We start from the raw sequence: 17,660 nt of genomic DNA, 5'->3' as shown, positions 1-17,660 counted from the left end.
CCTCTCTGGAAGTCAGGTGGGATGGATAGATGGACTGCACTTTATGAGAAATGTTCTTTTTTATCGTAATTAATTATTCCTATTTCTGTAGCACCCGATGACTCCAACCAGGATCCACACTCTATTGTGGGATATGCTATATAATCATACAGGACGACATGGCCCCTACCTCAAAAAATATTACGGAGTTTCCACAATCAGTACTGAATCTGCAGCTTTTGTCTTAGCTTAGGATTTTTCCCGGTACATGCATTTATTAAATTATGCAAACTTGTAAGTTGAGCCATGCCAAGAAAATATTTTCTAAATACAAAACATTAATATAAACAAAAAAATTAAAGCAATAATTAAAATTGAGTCTAAAATAATAAATAAAATCAATACAATGGGCCTTTTTAAATAAAATAATAACCTGATATAAAAAGGGTCATTTTGTGTTTCAGATAGGGTGACCAGACAGCAACTGTGAAAAATTGGGACACGGGGTGGGAGGTAATAAGCACTTATATAAGACAAAGCCACAAATATTGGGACTGTCCCTATAAAATCGGGACATCTGGTCACCCTAGTTTCAAAGCAAAGTTTTTTGACAGCCTAGGGGTTGCAGAGGCAGAGATATGGATAGTACCTGTCCTGTCTGTAAAAATCACAAATAAAAGAGCAGAATGGTGCTGCACATAGGAAGCCAGAAACATAAAACAATTGTTGACCCATTCTTATATGGGCTGTAAAACTGAAAACCAAAATCAAACAAAATCCATGCCCACACACGTAACCAATGAAGTTAATTCAATAGTAGGATATCCACCCTTTCCCTACCTACACACACACACCTCCCGCACACTACTAACTGAGATCTCACATTATCCAGCAGTGGCCGCTGCCATATTAAAGTGCATCAACCTCAATTTGCAACAAAGTATGTGAGACAAACATATCCCAAAGCACTCTACTAACCACTATGGAATATATACAGGAATCATTTCATGCCCCACAAAAACAAACAAGCCAGCTCAACCGCACCCACCCCCCGGACACTTTGGGGTTAAACTGCTGCTCTTTCACAATACACAGCAATATTTTACAATTGTTTAGGACAGAAGTGAAGAAGCATACCATCTTAAATTGCACCTGTATGTTGGAAGGTAAGACCAAAGTTAACCAAAATGGAATATAAAAATACCAGAGGCTCTTCAAAAAAGGTCAAGAACTTGGTTTTACATCTCATCTGAATTATGATACATTGAATAGTATGTTGCCTGCTAACACTGTATTTTGACATTAGATAAGTACTGACAGATTTAAGACCTGCCATCTACTTACTCATCAATCCCACTTTCTGATATACTCTGACTTTTTCCTGGAGTTCTCCCACCTAAACACTGACTGACCTTACTTATGTAGCTTGGGAAATGAACTAGTCTGTCTCTCCATTGAGAGGTACCAGAGAGCAAAATAATACATGATATTAAACAAATATATGTTAAATTACTTTTATTCTTTAATTCATTATGGACCAGATTCTATTATTAGACTTAGCATACAGTAGTTAGGATGATTATTGTCAATACACTAAATTCCTGTAATTCACAGAAACAATTACAACTCCTTCAGAAATTAATATAGTAATATACAAAAGCCCACATCTGATTCTCTGTTATTTTGGAATGAACTCTTATTAGTTTTGAGGGTTGAGAAGGCAGACAGATGCATGTTCCCTATACACCCGACTTCTTCCCCACATGGCATCCCTCACAGGGTATTGGGCCAGTGCCACACAGGTAGCTGATTCCCTCTTCTGCATGGCAGGGAAAGATCTATGAATTGATCACCAGGAAAGGGCCATCAAGTCACTCAGAAAACAAATTTTATATTGAAGAAGGCCAATAACTAATTTATTCTTCTCTTCTACGTGCTTTTAATTTTTCCCCTCAAGAGGAACAGAAAGCTACCTGACACTGAAGAGAAAGTACAGGTTTGAATATCAGTGCCAAAACCTAAACTATTTTTCTCCAGTGAGTGAGTTTATATACATTGTACAGACCTACTGCGGTTGTGCCGCATCAGTAAATACTGTGTATTTCTGTACTTATCTTTCATAGCTCATCTCTTCCTCTAAACTTGCAGATCCAAAGGATAATCATAAGACATTAGTGGCAGTTCATGGTTCTTTTACACTGTATATATAAAATGTATGTGCACTTTAGTACAGCATGTACTGAGAGGAGGGATTTACTTGTGATTATGGCACTGCACTGGAACTAAGTTATCTGGATATTAATCCTGGCTCAAAAGTGCTGAACACCCACAGTTAGCTCCAGATTTTCAGAAAAATTCAGTTCCCATTTAGGAGTTCAAAAGTGCTCAACACCCAGGAGATCCCAGTGTTCCTTTGGTACCTTTTAATTCTAATTTAAGTTTAAGAGAAGCTGCTGGATGCTGAACAATTTTGAAAATCTAACCATTTTGTGTAGGACCCTATACAAGTGGTGAGATCTTTTGAAAATCTAGCCACTTACACAGGTGGAAAAATGGGAGCTGCTGGATACTGATTTTTTTTAAAAGAATATGGCCCTCAATATCTCTATACCCTCGTTTCCCAAATGTATAACAGACATTATAATAGTTCCCCACCTCATAGGGGAATTGTGGTGATATAATCATTTTATTAAGTGCTCACACACTATAGTGATGAACACCATAGAAATATCCACACAAAAAAATAATAGAAAAGCTACAGAGGGGAGATCTTGATAATACAAAACCATCTTCTGATCTTGCCAACTTCCTTTGGAATGGAGGAAAGAGAACTCACAGCTAAAAGAGTACAAGACAACCTGTTCCCCTGTGTCTCTTTTTATGGATGAAAGTTTACATATTTTTCTCTTTTATGAGAACAGATTGTTTTTGCAAAAGTTTGCACTGGAAATGGAAGGTCACACATTATAGTTTCAAGTTACAAGTTGCAGCAGTACAGAATGACCATGCTGTGTTATATTTTTAATTACTGCATTAGAATTTAGTCACCAAAATACTTCAACACCACTGTACTGACCTCAGTGAGGTTCTCAATTACCTCCAGCCCAAGCTTATAGATGAGTGCAAGAAGTTTATTACAGCTGCATTCAGTGGGGAGGTAATTGGTGTCACAGGTTTATATGTTGAGGTATAAGGTGGCCCAAAAGCAGAGGTAAGTGGCTATTGCAGGTATCAGCTCGAGATGGAGAGACTGCACCACCATAGTCTGTTAGGTGGAACCAGTCCAGGTACCTGTCCCAGTGGCTGATGTAGACTCCAAATTACTCCCTTGTTTTAGGGAGAGGAATGACATGGACGTGTTCCTACATGCTTTGAAAATGAGGTGTGAATAGAACAAGGTGGGGAAAAGGGCATGGTATGGTACCTCACTCCTCTAGCAGCTGGGACAAAAGCCTTGGGCATTTTTACCCTTGTGGGAAGGAAGTCTATAAAGATTGTGATTGATGTAAACAAGCTTTGTTGCAAAAGTTTAAACTGACCCCCTGGAGCACATGGGAGAAGGTTTTTGAGGAATTCAGAAAAAAAGAGGATATTATCCTGAAGTGTCAATTCAAATTAGGTCTTATGTAAGGAAATGGAAATGGTATGGAAGGCTACCAGGGTCAATGAGGCTGCAAGTTAATGGGTACAGAACAACTCTATAAACTCTATCACCTCAACTTGAAATCCCAGACATGTAACGATAGCTGAGAAATGGCCCCATCAAGATGTATAGTTCACCTGGGTTTGATAGAAAACCCAGTAGGGATGGAATGGGATCAGAGGACAGGCCTCAGATGAGAACCACACCCTGGGGGCGGGAAGTGAGGGTGGGGAAACACTTCCACGAAGCCCTGGGACGAGTAGGGAGAAGTAGCGTGCCATGTGGCCAGCAAGGTAATTTTGCCTGAGAAGGCCCACGGTGCCCACTGAGTTGCAGTGCAGTGCTGGAAAGGCCAGCTGCACCCCAACCTCACTGAGTTAACTGGGTGACTGCACCTCAGGATGAAGAGTCACACAGCCAATTTGCCAATAGCATATAACGTTCACACTGAACCATTTACATCCTGTGCCACTGCATGCATGTCGTGCTGCATGTTGTGCTGCACCCTCTCAGGGGTAGAAGATCCATCTGATCGCTAGTGGGAATGGAAGGTGATGGTTAATGGGGAGACAGTTTCTGGATGGAGAGACACTGGGACTGCTAAAACTATAGTTAAGCCCCATGCCACAAAATCCCATCAAATGTTCCCAGGGTATGAAATGTGGGTTAAGGTCCCTGGTGTCAAAGCCTTTGCTCTACTGAGAGCACAGGTATCTGTACAGACCCAGGAAGGCTCAGGAGTGCTGGGGGTAAGTGTATTGTCAGATACTCCATATCCTTTGCTTTTGGGAAATGATGTTATAGCGTTGAAAACCGAAGGGGTAAATAAGGCCCCCTTGGTTGGCCTCAGGCAGGCAAGCCGGAATCTGAGCAAAAATGCAAGTAGAATAGTTTATAGAGGGTGGCGGTTTATGTTCCCCTGCCAGTGTCCAAGAGAAGTCAGTTACTTCCCCATCTTATGCAGATAAATACCTGAGGAGGGTGGGGGGTCAGATAGCCTCCTTCTCTGGAGAAGAAACAAGACTTGAAGGGAAATTCTCTAGGTTCTAAAGCTTAGATCAGGGAATTAAGTTTTCTGCTAACCCTTAAAAGGGAAACCGAGGAAGAACAGAGCAGGGTGATGGCAGTGTTTCCAGCCAAAAGGAAGGACATTCATGCAGCTGCGGTACATTGCCAAATCTGTGGCATCCACCCCAGGGTGGGAAATGCCCAAGTAAAAGGTAAAGCGGTCGCCTGGGAGATGGCAAAAGTAACTATAGGCAGGAAAGAGGGGGAATATGTTTCCACAGTCTGATTGCCTGATGGTCTGTGAAAGTGTAACAGACCTGAATTGGATCAGAGAAGGAATTCTGCTCATCTTAACTCAGTGAGTGGGGGGAAAAGGCCACCCCAATGGGGAGGGGAATCAATATTACTGCTCCTCTCACCAGAGAGGTAGTGGTGAGGCCACCAGAATCTCAGGTCCCAACCTCAAGGGAGGTGGAGCAGAGAAAGGAATTTGGCTATGGGCGAGGTTTGAAGACTTTCCCTTGACCAATTCTTCTGCTGTTAAAAGCAGTGAATGGTTGAGAGCAATAGCATAGGGAGGCAGCCCTGACATATTTCTCCCTTTGGTCCAGGGAATGACTGCTTGTAATATTCCTAGGAGAGTGAGGAATCTCAGTCTATCACTGAAACTACAAGGAGTCCGGTGGCACCTTAAAGACCACTTCTTTTTAACCCACGAAAGCTTATGCCCAAATAAATCTGTTAGTCTTTAAGTTCCCACCAGACTTCTTGTTTTTGTGGATACAGACTAACACAGCTACCCCCGATACAATCTATTGCTGAGGCAACTGACCTCTCGGGGAACCAAGGAACACCACGCTCCCTAGAAACCACATGGAAAGTTGAATGGGAGAATCAAGTCTTAAGTTTACACCTAGAGGTTTGAGGATACAAGGGTAAGAAGGGATGTGTGAAAGCTCAGTCTCATAGTTTCTCAAGTTAAAATTATACAGGATGGTTGTTAAATTACTGCATATAGATTTTTAAAGGATATAAATTGGCTTGCTAGCAGAATGTTTCTGAACAGGTGAAATGTGAAATTGTTAAAGGTAATGGCAAAACTGCCATCCAGGGAATAAACCTGTCCAGGCAATAGCCAGTGGGCTCCCTTCAGGTGCCAGTCAGCACCTTAGTTACACTCACTTCTGTGGGAGAGATATGTGACAGACTGACAATTTACTGCAATATCCTGAATGAACTTCACTGAATTAAGTTAAATCTTATTTAATTAGGTTAAATACCTCTGGGGTCCATTGTATTAAAAATGCAATTGTAACTTCTCCAGAAGAATGACTAATGCAATCTCAAGAAGATAATAGGAACTTTAAAGAGCTTTTGGAACAATACAGGTTTCATGGATTTCCTAGGAAGTACCTCGGGTAAGGGGAATGCAAATAACCACTTTGAATCCACCCTTTTGAAGCAATGCTCAGAAGAGAAAAACCCCTTGTCCACTAATGACCTGTTCCTGGAAACTCCAGATCAAAGACTCCTGAACTGTGCAAAGGGTGGACTAAACATGTCAGCTTGTTCTGATCTGAAGTTGTGATGTACTTGTAACCACAAATGAACCTCCTTGGTTAGGGTATTGAAGGACTGCTCCTGCAAGAACCCAGGTTAGTGTAGGGGTGAACACTGATAAACTTGCATGAAGGTTCTTTTATTATTTGTAATATGATTTCTCTGTAGTGTCCCTAGCCTCTGCTTGCCAGAAGCTGGGAATGGGTGTCAGGAGATGGATCGCTTGATGATTACCTGTTCTGTTCATTCGCTCTCAAGCACCTGGCATAGACCACTGTAGGAAGACAGGATACTGGGCTAGATGGACCTTTGGTCTGATCCACTATGGCTGTTCTTATGTTCTTAGTGGTTTTATCTTACAGATAAAATAGGCTTGCATAAAAAGAGCTGTGTGATACCTTATAACTGTTGACAATCACTCTGTTATCAGTCTGTGAAGAGAAAGCAAGTGAATGCATGGGCAGCCTGTCTCTGCTAGGAATAACACAGTGTAGGTAGGGAACTGTGCAATCTGGAAATACCTTGGTCAGAAGGGAGTGAAATGTGGTTCTCCACCCATGAAAGGCAATGGCTGTGTAGCTGGAAGTCTGAGAGTGGGTTCCCTGGCTGGATCACTGAATGGAAATACAGGTGCAGTTGCCTTGAACTGTGACAGGTAAAGCCATTAGGTAGTATAAATTTCACTGATATGACATTCAGTGGGTGTAAGAAGGGAGTAACTTACTCACTGAGGACATGGGAGGGGGTGTAACAGGAAAAGTGACTAAAAGAAAGGTATATGATAGAGCGTGACATATCTTATTCCTGTTAGGGTTTTTTTCCCTTTCAACACCTCCAGCAACGAATTACGCTAATCCTGAACACACACTGAATGCAAAATAGATGCTAGTCACACTTCTTTACCACTTAAACCTCTTTTATGACCAATGTATGTTCAACTTGTAAGTAACTGACTTATGCACAGAGACTTTCATTGGAGCTATAGCAGCTCTAAAGTTTGATCCATAGTTCACTTATGAACAATAAAGTCGTTATTGCTTTCAGGAATCCTCTAGTTGAGTTGAATAGGAAATTACTGTGCCCAGATGTAGCAGCTATTCATATCCATTTATTCTTTACCAAGTTCTCAGTAAATGGGAATATCATAAAATATGTTTAAAAAAGTCAGAATACTGACAGACCAGCCAGGGTATGACCCATCACAATTTAACAAGAGGCATTGAAATGTAATCTAGACAATCTACTTGTATGTGAATTTCAAAGAGATGTATTAGACTAACAATTGTCAACTTGTTTATTTGGAGTAACAGAAATTAAGGATAGATGCTAAATGTATTTGTCTGAGAGACTGTGTTTACCAATATCTTGTTAGAAATTTAACAATGTAACTAGATTAGTTTGTAGATGCTAATTTCCTTTCATGTCTTAATTGTCTTATATTATGCATGTGGATGGTTCAGTTACCTTAAGATCAAAGATGTAAGATGCTACAGGAAACTAATAGTATGATCTACATTGTTTTCATCTTAACTATCTATGCGATAATGAAGTACTGGCTAATAGCCATCTGTGACTGATTGCAACTAGTTTACCTGTGCATGCATAGGAAACAGAAGACTAGCTTCAAAGCAACGGTCCACAGACAAAATGCACTGCCTATTCTTCCTTGGGGGAAGGTCCTGCTGTGACCTTATCAGCTTGCTAGAGAGTTATAAAGGGAAGCCTGGGGTCTGATCCTGCCGTCACTAGTCTGCTTAAACTCTGAACAGAGAAAGTATAAGTCATAAGACAATGATTTGGAATAACCTGGAAAAAGCTTGGAAAGACTTTAACAGACTTTACATCTAAGCTGCCTTTGGATTCTGACCTGTCGAAATGATTCCAGAGAGACTTTTACAACCGAAGTTTATACCATCTCTGCTATGAAGCTGACCTAAGGACTTTATACATATTTGTATGTATATTGATCTTTTTGACCATTCGCAACTCTCTTTTTCCTTTTATTAATAAACCTTTCCTTTTAGTTACTAAAGGACTGGCATCAGTGTGGATTATTGGGTAAGATCTGAGACACATACTTACCTGGGGATAAATGTCTGGTCCTTTGTGATTGGTGAACCTCACATACAGTGAATCAGATTTTCAGAAACCTCTCACTATACTAGACTTGGCTGTCTAGATGGGAATCAAAGGCTGGATTGCTTCAAGGGGACTGTATTTGGCTTCTTGGTAACCAGTGTGGTATTATAGAAAAGCTGTTTTGTTACTGGCTTGGTGAGCCTAATTATACAATAAATGACCAGTTTGGGGTATTGTCTGCCCTATTCCCTGCAGTCTGCCCTAAGTGTAGCATTTTCAGTTTGGCCCAGAGTAGACAGAGTAAATAGATTGCAATAGATTGTACAGTGTTGCTTCTTCTCTGGCTCAAAATTCGTACTCTGGGAGCCTAGTCTTTTCTATTAGATTAACTCTCCATTACATTTTTTTCTCTTTTTTCATGTTTGGCTCCTCTAGTGTTCCCCACAGAGTTTACCTCTACAAGCTAACACATGCCAAAATGCAACTTGCCATGTCTATAGCAGAGTTTAGAACATGTTAGTTAAAATGTGTAAGTTGCAGCTTGCTTTCCTAGCTCAAGAAGGACTAATACCATGCCCAAAGTCTGTTCTGGCCCTTCCTTCAGGGAACAGGTTTATTCTTCAAACATAAAACTCACAAAGCGACACCAAAACAAAGCTATTCCCCTGACACAGGTGTTTTACCTTGTAACTCTCCGCCTGCTACAAAGACAACCATAAATGCCGCCTTGCTTCCTGTACTTCCCCGCTTCTGAGATCTCTCAGCCCTTTATAGGAATCACCTGACCCCTTCCTAGCTGAGTCTGATAATCAAACTGAGCTGTTGGACCTAGGCCCTTGGCCCTGAAAGGAGCAGACCCCACCCGTTACCAAATGTGTTAGCTAACACACTTTTCAAAAAAATCTTTTATCCCAATTTAGACAAGTCCAGAATGTCTTCATCTCTTCACCTTCGTACACCGATGTTTTTCATTTGGACAATTTACATTGTGCAGTGTACCACATGGTTCTCTTTTGGCCCATTGATTATTTATCTATTGCATATAATGTCACTGTACTTGGAGAAATAATCTCCAGTAGGGGTTTAACTTATGTTTGGCCTGTTATGGGAATCTATGTACACTTGCACACACAATCGTCTCATACTTGATTCAAAAGGTTTAAGGGGGAAAATTAAATCAGATCTTTTCTGCTATCAGTCCAATTAACACTTACCACATTTGCCTGAAACAAATGAACAGCCTTCTCAACCACTCTCTTTCTTTCAATTTGTTGAACACCCTCCGCCTTGAGCACCCTAAAAGATTGCACCAATGTTTCTGCCACAGCACCTTCTAGCAAATGCCGGCAAAAAAGAGTGATCTTATAAGAATGACACTAATTCATTTCACTCTGCTCCTTCTAGTAGCATTAGGAAAGCACTATTTTAATGAACACATGCATAAACATCCTCTAGAAAATTCCTCCCCAATAGTAACTCAGAATGCAGAGGCAATGTTAAAAAATGGGAATGCATCTAAGCTACTTCATTTAAATCTATATGCAGGCATAGGTTTCTTTTCACTATTTTGTAAATGAGACACGACTATTGGGCATATTTTCAAATACAGATGCCTAAGATGTGTCGGCAAAATGCATGTCCAGGTAAAAATAAGTAATGAGTAAGCAAAATAAGCATTTAACACATGCAAAAACAATACATGCATGAACAATTACTTGAGTACATGCATAATTTGTTGGTTTTTCTATCCATAACTGTATGGATCCAATTTAGGCCCTGTTTTTGACAAACTATATGCCGTATTTCTCCAGATTCTGAGAAATTTGGAACTTATTATAATGCATCATATCTATGACAAGATAAAATAAATAAACTGCAGTTTAAGCTGGACACAAACCTATTAGTTCTAAATATATTCTTGTTGACTTCACAATTTTAGAATAAAATTCAGACTTGAAGCAAGCCAGTGCAACATTATTATTATTATTTTTAATCTAAACAAGATCTAAATTAGATTGTTAGTTCTTTTTCTTATGGAACCAAGCAGCAGCCATATTCACAGTTTTAAAATCAGAGGATGTAACTCTTATTTACATTAAAAGCTGCTTTACACTACCCTGACTATATAAAAGGGCATTAAAGTGAGAGTAAATGTAATTTATGTACCATTTAAGATCCCTTTGAATGCAAAAATGGCATAAATCAGTCTTACTGTAACAAGGAAAAAAGCCTTGTGTGTTTGACTCACAGAACATTCCCAAGTACTCATTTCTTTCTTTTATTATTCTAGGCTGTCTCCAGTGATTTCCTTTTAAAAATTCTGCCAACAAATTGATGGTAAGTTGGGATGACTTCTATAGACAAAATTAAATAATTCTTTCCAGAAATGACTTACTCCTAAATTATTAAAAACACTTCTAAAGAGAGTTTGAGGCTGTTTTGGAATGAATCAGGACCCCCCTCCCCCTCCCCAAAAATGGCAGGTATTTTCAAAATATATCCCCAAGGACAATATCTCCTCGCTTTCTGCAAAGTGCTCATCTCCATCCCGTTTTCAAATTACACAACTTGAGCATTGTTCAGAATCAATATACTTATGGAGTCGTTTTCAAGAACAAAGTATAAATATTTCTAGCAAAGGCCAGCTTAATGTGTTTGTCAAGTGATACTGCCTCCTTCTTTGATTGCGAGGAAGCCTTTTCTCTTTTAAATGGTAAAAGGATTCCTCAGTTCCTCACAGCTCCTCTGTGAGCAAACACACTAACCACTTGGTTTTTAACACAGGTTACAGGGGAAAATGTTTGTCAGAATATTAACATCGGATCACTAGCTTCCTTCCTCTATTTCACATCTCTCCCAGATATTTTGCAAATACAGTACTTGTCTTATTGTCATTCTGTTTTAAGTTTTTTCACAAACATTTAAAGGAGAGTACATTCAAAATGCTTACATGTACTCTCGCTCAGGTGATGATTTATTTATGTTGGCATTCATTTCTTGTTTGCATTAACTTTAATAGCTTGATTTTTATTTGTAAGGCCATTCTAGGTTTTATTTGCATGATTTGTTATACTTTTATATCCCTGTTTATATTCTTTTGGCTCCAGATTTCTTATTGAACTCATATTTAGATGAGGTGATGGAGTCCAGAGCATTTTTGATTTACAAACCCAAGCTTTACAACTAACCTCCTTAGAAGGCCAAATATGCAATTTCTCTTCCAGCTTTTGAGCAAATGCTAGAGGAAAGGTTGGTAAAATTCTGTCCTGTAACAGCACTGTTTCTTAAACACACAGCGCCAGATTGTGATCTCAGTTACACTAATACAAATTAATTCTAGGGTGTTACTCCAGATTTACACTCATGTAAATATGGTCCATGAGTTTTACTATAACAGTTTTATCATTTTGCTATTGATATTTCAGATTTCCAATAATTATCTCCATTGCAATTTAAAGCATACAAATTTTGCTCATGAGTGATTATGACTCTTTGAAAGAAAAGGTAGCATCTTGGTAATCTACACATACAAATGAGTAGTCAGGACTAGTTCATTTTGTACTGGAACAACATTAAAGGTCTAGATATTTAGATATCTAGATTAGCAGAAAATTTTTGTTCTTTTGTGTAAACATGCATACTAGACTTTATTCTGATCTACTATAAATCAAGGACAACTCCACTGGAGTCAGTGGAGTTATGCTAGTATAAAACCAGAGTAGTTATTACCCATACAAAGTACAGGCTGTTACCCCATCATGATTAACCAAAACCAACTCAGGAGCCACACTTTACAGCATCAGCTGGGCTACCTAAAAATGGTGTGAATGAATGAATCCCGAGAACAACTGCAAGTGGGCAACTATACAATGAATCAAATGCAATAGTCAGAATAAACAACCAAATCTCAGATACCTGCCCAGCCCACTATTGGAACTTCACAACAACAATAATAAATAATAATAATAATAATAATAATACCTGATCACATCATCCTACTTGTCAATAATGTAGGACAGCAATATTAAATCAAGAGATATACATTAGATATATATCAAATGCAAACTTGTTTTATTCACTGAGTGACAATTTGTAGTTATCAGTGACCATTTACCAAATCTGAATACTGAATACGTACACTCCTCTATTAAGGGGCAATCAGGTAGATATCTTTGCAGTTTGGGAGGTAGTGGAGGGAAAGAGCTAAGCAACACTATGGCTCTGGCTCTGGGGATGGGGAAGGAAAAGGGCGCCACTGACCATTTTGACTAGCCAAAAATAATTTTCAGAATTAGATTTGCATGATGACTGAAAAAATCTCTGGATTTGCATGCAAACAGATTGCAAGGTAGTGAACTATTCAGTCCTTTGATACAACAGATTAACAGTGATAAGTAAAATCTTATTTTTAATCTCACACTTTTAAATGCTGAAAAAACATGCCATAGTAAAGTGATCATTGTCAAAAACTTGGTTTAATTTTAGATAAATAGGTTACTAAAGTGTTTGCTATATTCTCTGTGATTATTAAAGAAAACCCTAGGACAAGGGTGGCCAACCTGTGGCTCCAGAGCCACATGCGGCTCTTCAGAAGTTAATATGCGGCTCCTTGTACAGGCACCAACATTCCAATGTGCCAAGGGGTGCTCACTGCTCAACCCCTGGCTCTGCCAAGGGCCCTGCTGCCACTCCACTCCTTCCCGCTCCCTCCCCGAGCCTGCCATGCCCTGCTTCTCCCTCTCCCCCTCCCCCCCGAGCTTCCTGCATGCCATGAAACAGCTGATCGGGAGGTGCGGGGAAGGAGGGCGAGGCGCTGATCAGCGGGGCTGCTGGTGGGCGGGAGGTGCTGGGAGCAGGGGAGGGGGAGCTGATGTGAGGCTGCTGACTTATTACTGTAAAAGCAGCAAAGAGTCTTGTGGCACCTTATAGACTAACAGAAGTTTTGGAGCATGAGCTTTCGTGGCTGATACTTCCTGTGGCTCTTTGGCAATGTACATTGGTAAATTCTGGCTCCTTCTCAGGCTCAGGCTGGCCATTCCTGCCCTAGGAGGTAATACAGATACCGTAGGCCAAATCCTCTAGTGCTGATAACTGGCATAGCTTCACTGATTACACTGATTCACTTCAGACCAGAGAGCATTTGGCTCCATGTATATTTTTCTAAGGTACTTGCTAAGATTTTAAAGGTGATCACACTGTTACTTATTTTTAATACCATGGATCTGGTCTACAAAAAAGATCAAAATACAAAATCACATTAATTTTATTAAATTACCAAAATGTGGAACACTAAATCCAGTGCCCCACAGAAACTGGCCTGAGCAATGGCAGCCCTCCTCACAAGGAAGGGTTCTAGTGGCCTGTGAATGCCAAGGTGTCACTTAGTGGTTAGACCAGTCCTTTGGCCCTGCTACAGCAATCCAGCACTGCCTAGGAAAGCCAACCTATTCTATTCTATTCTCCTTCTTATACTGCTTCCCATCATGGTGGTGTCTGGATCAGAGAATACTAGCATAGGATTTACATTTGTTAAATGTTCCCAATGCTACACAGTTTGGTGTTAATCTCAAATGTAACAACGCTGTCATAGCAATACGGGGCTTGAAAAGCTAGAGGGCCTGTTAGTTACACTTCAGACATTTTTAACCTTTGCAAATAAACTGGCCTTGAAGTGCCACAAACTGCTAAGGGTCCTGCCTAAGGAATCACCACAAGGTACGTCCAAAGAATTTGCTTGAAAATTTGTTAAGACAACAGCAAAACTAACAATATACATTGATCACTGACGTTTAAGTGAAAGGGTTTAATTGCTTAGTTTAGGCATCACTTCAGCAATCCAGCTTTAAGGGAATTGATTTAACAAACATATTCTATGGAACAGAAATTAATACTCACGAGTGTGTGTGCACACCGGTGTGTGTACGCGCGCAGGCGTGTACATACACATATTTTAAAATCTCATGCTGCACGAATAACTAAAGATTCCCTCTCTGGAAGATTTGGTGTTAAAGAGAAGCTAAAACCAATGACACAAAGACCCCCTATTTTTGAGAATACTTGTATCCAGATCGACATCTTTCTACATCTGTCTGGCACTTCTCTTTATAATTTATAATTGATGGAACCAAAACTTTGGATCTGGAACTTGGGGGAAGTTTGCAGCTTAAACCCATTTTTATTTTATTTTTTAACTTTTATTCACAATTAATTATTTTTTAAATAAGCAAAAGGGACCTAACTCTTTTTTTTGCCTCTTCACTTTTATTTATAAATTAATATGACACATTTTTCAATTTTTAGAAGTAGAATCCTTGAACATGGACAAACATCAGATTAAATATGGTGAATAGGCACATATAATAATCCAATAATACAAATGAGTTTTTGGTGGATGCAGCAAGTGTAACACACACTTCCTAAAGTTCAATGAAGAAGCAAAAGTATTCTTCAGCTACTGCTGGAATTGTCCTTGGCCTCTTCATTGTCTCCTTCTGCACCCTGCTTCTAGAGGCTCTTCTCCACAAGCACAGCTTTAACAATCATTCCTATGCTGATGATTCACAAATCTGCCTCTCTCTTTACTGACAAGCTTTCTCCTCCTTCATCCAATGTAGTATCTCTCTTTCTGACATCTTTTATAGATGTCCAGTCATTATCTTAAACACAGCATAGCTAAAACTGAGCTCTTAATCTGCCCCCGAAGCTCTCCTCCATCCTTCCTTTCTCTGTCCCTGTGGACAACACCACCATCCTTCAAGTCACATAGGCCACAAACCCTGCATCCATCTTTGACTCAGCCCTATCACTGGAGTCATATATTCAGACCATTGCTAAATCTTGCTGCTTTTTCTTACACATCTCTATAAGCTGGATTTTCTTCTCTGTCTACACAACAAAAGCTCTTCTCCAAGCCATCATCATTTCATGCCTTAACTATGGCAACCTCCTCTTTACAGGACTTAACTACTACACCCTTGCTCTCCTCAAATATGTTCAGAATGCTGCTGTTAAAATCAGCTTCTTGGTTCATCATTCTGATCACATCATCTCCTCTTTGGGTCCCTCCACTGCCTCCCCCTTCACCTCTGCATCAAATATAAGCTCTTTTAAGGCCCCCACTCTACCAGGCTGATCTAGTAAGCTAATGTGAGTTGACACCTGCCTCACTCTGATAGAATTCCCAGCCCTTGTCAGCTTCTACCTTAAACACCTCCATGCTTTCTCCGACCTTGCTGTTTATGCATGGAAAATATCTCCCTGATAAAATCCAAACAGCTACTTTCTCATCCTCCTTCAAATCCCTCTCGAAGACTCACTTCTGCCATGATGCCTAAAAACCCTATCTTGCCGATCATAAAAAGCCAGGTGAAAAATTGTGACTATTCACATCTCTTTCATTTTTTTCCTTTCTCTACTCCCTTCCTCTCTAATCCTGCCCCCACTTAAAAAAATACAATAAAGTTTTTAACAAATTCATTAAATTGACAGATTAATTTGCTTGTATTTTCTATTCCCATTGTTAACAATCTGTTTAAATGACTTGAGTCAATACTTGCAGGTGATGTGACTCGATTGATTGACTGTAGATTTCTATAGGTGAAGCCATTTTGTATTTTAATCATGGTTCTTGTGGTCACGCGCGAGCGCGGAGAGAGAGCTCTCCCAACACCCCTGGTAATCCACCTCCACGAGAGGATTAGCTCCAAGTGCTTGGAGCCTGTCTACACTAGCACTTTAAAGTGCTCAGACATGCTTCACCCCCCTGAGCCAGAAAGTTAGAGTGCTATAAAATGTAAGTGTAGACGAGCCCTAAGTTTAGCACATATTTTAAGGTACCATTCAAGAATATATGCTAACTACTATTGCTAAACTAGCTGCTTGACCTTTTTTTAGCTGTGATACTCTGAGTGCCTTTCCCAGATCTGAGGAAGAGCTCTGTGTAGCTCAAAAGTTTGTCTCTCACCAACAGAAGTTGGTCCAATAAAATATATCACCTCATCCACCTTGTTTCTCTAATATCCTGGGACTGACACGGCTACAACAACATTACAATGCTTGTCCTATTTTTCCAGAAGTTATAAAATTTTATGCATAATTACAAGTTTAAATTTTTTTCCTGTATATAATACTTTACATAATCCTTCTTTCTTTACTTAATGTGGGAAAAAAGGTAACTAAAACCACATATTCCCAAAGATATAGCTTCTAAATATATATATGCCATGATAAAATTAGCCTGCTGATTTTCGTTAACTCCTATCTGAGACTGGGACATAGGGGAAAATATGATCTATAACTGATTAAAAAGGCAAATGGCAAGTATTTAATACAGAAAACCAAATGGCATTATGAAAGGTGAAGGATGGAGGGGTGTCCTGTTTTATCTCCATAAAATGAGCATGGGAGGGATATCAGAAGGAAAAGCATGTCAGGTAAACACACACAAACAGAGGTAGAGATTAACACATTGGAATCAAGCATGTGTTCAGGAAACAAAGTCAAGACATCAAAGCCAAATACTACCTCTAGAGCAGGGGTTCTCAAACTGGGGGTCGGGACCCCTCAGGGGGTCGCAAGGTTATTACATGGGGGGTTGCGAGCTATCAGCCTCTACCCCAAACCCCGCTTTGCCTCCAGCATTTATAATGGTATTAAATATATTTAAAAGTGCTTTAATTTATAAGGGTGGGGTCACACTCAGAGGCTTGCTATGTGAAAGGGGTCACCAGTACAGAAGTTTGTGAACCACTGCTCTAGAGGTTCTCACAGAATCCCATTAATGCCATTTAAAGATAAGTTGTGGTAACAATGAGATAGAGTCAGCACTTTGTCACAGCCTTTTCTGATTATTCCTACTACTACTAGTTCACCATTCATGTATTTCTACTCATGTTAATTTTTTAATCAAGCAGAAACACTATTAAAAAGCACAAAATGTACTGCTTATTTGTGCTCAGTGTTACCATAAATTGATAAAAGGAAAATTGAAATCACAGGATCAAAACATTTTTTGTTTAGTTCTGGAGCACATTCACTAAAGAGACAAAATTTGGAAAACCCCTTATTTCTCCCCCAAATAATATGTCCACCCATAAATATTTTATGACTTTCGACAGTGTATTATGGCAGATTCTTGATATTTTATTAAAGTTAGAGTTTTGTTTATTCTTATTCTGAGATTAACCAAGATGTTTTGTGTGAAGTTCTCACATTTTATGATGATGAGTTCTGAATGTTTGTAGAACTAATTTTTCATGCCATTTGTTCCATTCACTGAAAACCGTTTCACAATTTGAAAAATAAGATGAAGTGGTAAGTTAAGGGGAACAGAAACCGTAGAGAAGAGTATAAACTAAAAGCCCTCAGCTTGTAATTGTTACAAGAAAGAGGA

At 39.5% G+C, this 17,660-nt stretch overlaps 1 protein-coding gene across 3 annotated transcripts in view; it reads right to left on the bottom strand.

Moving 5' to 3' along the window:
* Nucleotides 1-17,660, bottom strand: part of RIMS1 (regulating synaptic membrane exocytosis 1) — a 348,972-nt gene that overhangs the window by 275,246 nt on the left and 56,066 nt on the right. The window lies entirely within an intron of this gene.

The sequence above is a fragment of the Mauremys mutica genome, chromosome 3, assembly GCF_020497125.1.
Source record: "Mauremys mutica isolate MM-2020 ecotype Southern chromosome 3, ASM2049712v1, whole genome shotgun sequence".
Taxonomy (NCBI): domain Eukaryota; kingdom Metazoa; phylum Chordata; order Testudines; family Geoemydidae; genus Mauremys; species Mauremys mutica.
This window is presented reverse-complemented; position numbering and strand designations above follow the sequence as displayed.